A 3,417-nucleotide genomic window follows, 5' to 3' on the forward strand; every position below is an offset into this window, starting at 1 on the left:
CAGCCTTCCCCCTGCCCGGCTGCAACCGGGTCCTGGAAGGCAATTAAGACAGGAATTAGATCCGCCGTTTACAGCTCCCTCGCTACCTGAGCCCCGTTTTTAATGTCTCCGGCAGGAGTTTGGGTGTTCACAACCAGTCTGCAGTTTGGAGCTCTGTTGAGAGACCGTGGTAAAAGCTAGCATGTAAGATGTCAGAATACAAGCTCCATTGCATTAACAGTAAGAGACTAGCCAAGGACAGCGTTGTGCTGCTTTTCAGCAGAGAGAGGAAGCACTGACGGCAGCCACTTGAGGAGACCCGACTGTTTGATGCGCTTTGCATTAGCCTTCACATATAGATATGGGGAAACAGCAGAGGCCATGCCAGCGATGGGGGCTAAAAGTCTGTCCTTGACTAAGCAAAGCTCAAGCAAGAGTATTTAGATGAACAGGAATTTTTCAGACCATCTGGGTGTGGTGAACTTCACACAAAACAATCCCAGAAATATTTGCTGTTATCTATGAGAACTACTGGGGGGACAGTGAGGCATGAAAGACTGTAAAATACAAGCTTTGTACCCCCCTCCCCTTCAAAATGGGGGTTGGGGTCAAAAGCCAGGAACTGCTGATGGTTAAATCCCCTCACCCACCCACCCCCCAAAAAATGCTGGAACAAATAATCTCACTACTTGTAAGCAGCGGAGATGAGCAGGAGCCATATGGGCCTGTAAAGAACAGAATCTGGTCAAAATAATCTGATTTTCCTCTATGACAGGGTAAGGGCACAGTGAAAAAAAGCCCTAGCTGCCATTTAAGCAGCTCTTAAGGATGATGTAGGTGGGATGTTGGGTAGGTACAAAACCCATTAGATAGTTATACCCAGAGAGTCGTCTACTGTTCACTGTTGAAAAGGAAGGGGTCTGTTGTGTGAGGTTCAGGGACATCTGTTCCAGATCTGGTTTTGCTCAGCATTTCCATTAATGACCTCGGTGATGGAGGAGAATGTGTGCTTGCTAAATCTGCAGATTGGGAAGTACCCAGTGACAAAATTACTTGCCTAACAGGTCTTTAGAACATGCAGGACCCTGCTAAAAAACACCTGCTTGGGTTGCAGTAGCGAGGAGATACAGCTAGGGAGGTACTGGGGATTTACGAAAGAGAGGTCCTGGGGAAGGTCTGTAGGACACCCGCTATATTTGTGCAGGACCAGAGAACATGATGTCCGTTGCCTGGCCTTATGGGGAGGGAGCGGAATGTGGGAGGCTGTACTGGCTCAGCTGCATCAGTAAGGCAGGTGGCATTTGGAAAGCAGGGGATGTCTCCCAGAGCTTTCTGCTGCCAACTTGCTAACTTCATTATTTACTGTTGGCCACCTCTGGTGTGCAGATTTTAAGGCTTTCCTGAGGTTGTGTCAGTTATGTGGTGCCATTGTACAAAGTGCTCTCAGCTCAGAGCTGGTGTGTGGTTTGCCATCTGGTCTGGATCCTAGACGGTGCAATACCTCTGACTGCAGAAACAGACCCCACCATCTTCTTCCTACAGGATTGGGAAGGAGAAACTTGAACCAACTGGCCAACCTGCAGAGCCACTGGACACACATTTGCACGCAACGTTTGCCTCATGTGGGTACTGACTGAGTCTATCCTGCTCAGAAATCAGACTGGTGTGGCATAATGTTAATTAAAATGACTGCATGGAAAACCTCAGGCTGAAAAATCTGTAGCTAAACTAGGTCTTGACTTTTCCCCACTGGCTCCAACAGGAGATCATGAGAACCATGTGCTGGAGTTGCCCTTCTGCTCTGTATATTTGGGCGTATCTGTCATCAGCTGAATACTGCAACAGTCAGCAGCAGACAGCCTTGTACACCCCCCCACCCCAACCAAATCTCACCTTCTGCGTGGGAGAAGTAGAGGATCTTCACAAGCATCATAGCAACACAGAGAACAACCAAAGCTGCACAGAAACTGCTCAAGGCAAAGCACAGCTATTAGAGCAGGTTAAAAGGGAAGGAGCAGCTCATGTTGCTTTTGGCTTCAGCTGCAGAGAAGGGAGAATTTTCTTTCCCTCCATAGACACATCACCCAAGTGAAAAGAAAGCTGGATCTTCCTTCAATTTCTTCTCCAGGCAAAGCTGCATCTTTATGAGCGATGCTTGTTCTGGCTTTGCCATGTTCCCACCTGTGCTTGAGCTCAACAAGGGGTGCAGGGGAAGGACCAGGTGTGTAAAGAGCTGAGCTCCTTCATCAAGGGGTAGGAGAGGATTGTGTTACCATCTGGCTTAGGTTATCAGGGAGAGGAGTTGGACTCAGCTGTGAGTCAGGCTCAGTGGAGGAGAGGATATTAGAGAGAAGCCCAGGCCTCTCTTTCTTCCCTTAGGGGGAAGAGCCATAGCAGAGAAAGGAGTTAAACACAACACCACCAAGACAAGGCATGTGTTTGGTGGGAAGGCTGCTGGATAAAGGCTCCAGCACAGAATGGAGACTAACCACTGAAGCTACCTCGGCAGAACTCGTGCCCAGCAGCAAGGTAGGATCCCGGTTACAATGAATGGTCTTGTATTGGATGTGCTACATCTATGTTTTAGATGTTTATGCTTGATCTTTGAATGCATGTTGTAGATAGGGTTGTGCTTCTAGTGGTAGCTGTTTCACTGCAGAGTAACTTGGCTCCCTCATTTTCGATTATCTCAGAACAAAGAATAATTCTGTTACGGTGAAGCTGGGCTGGTATCTGTGGCTGCTTTCAGCATCTGCTCACCGATACCTTCAGCAGCAGCTGCTCCCTGTGGAATAGGCTTTGGCAAAGACTGAGTCGTTCATATGCTTTGCTTGTGAGGGATTTTTTTACTGTGTCCTAGTGGAGATCCTTTCTTAGCAAAGAAGTTGCATGCTCTCTGCATGCTAACAACATTGCAGAAACCTGGTTTATGCCAGGTTTGCCTGTCCCATTCATCCAAGTAAGATAGTTTGTTGTGGTGATGTGTTTGGGTTTTTTTCCTAAGAGAAAAGTAAAATATTGGGGCTGTGCTCTCCCCTTGGAGCATGTGCCTGATGAAGAGAGAGGAGACTGCAATGGGTAGGGATGTCCTGCTCCCCTGCTGCATGTGGAGCTTCCTTGGGCCCTTGGAGCAACCCACTGCTTGTCTCTGCATTGGCTGAAGCAGCAGGTCCCCCTGGTGCATGTACATCTTGGGAGAGCTACCTCTGTTTTGCAGCTTTCCTAGCAAAAGCTGGTGGGGGCAGGCTAGCAGAGCAGGTTGCTGCAGCTGGCTTCTCCCCTGGGGACTGCTGTTCAGAGTCGGGGTGCCTGGAGGGACTCCCCTGCCTTGAGTGCTAGGACCCCAAAGGCGCTGGCCCCATCCAGCACAGCGGGGAAGCCTGAGCCAGGAGAGGCTTTACCTTCCTGCCGCCGTGGGGGGATGCGGACAGGGGGGGG

Source organism: Cariama cristata, unplaced genomic scaffold (genome assembly GCF_000690535.1).
Source record: "Cariama cristata isolate BGI_N322 unplaced genomic scaffold, ASM69053v1 scaffold33734, whole genome shotgun sequence".
Lineage (NCBI taxonomy): Eukaryota > Metazoa > Chordata > Aves > Cariamiformes > Cariamidae > Cariama > Cariama cristata.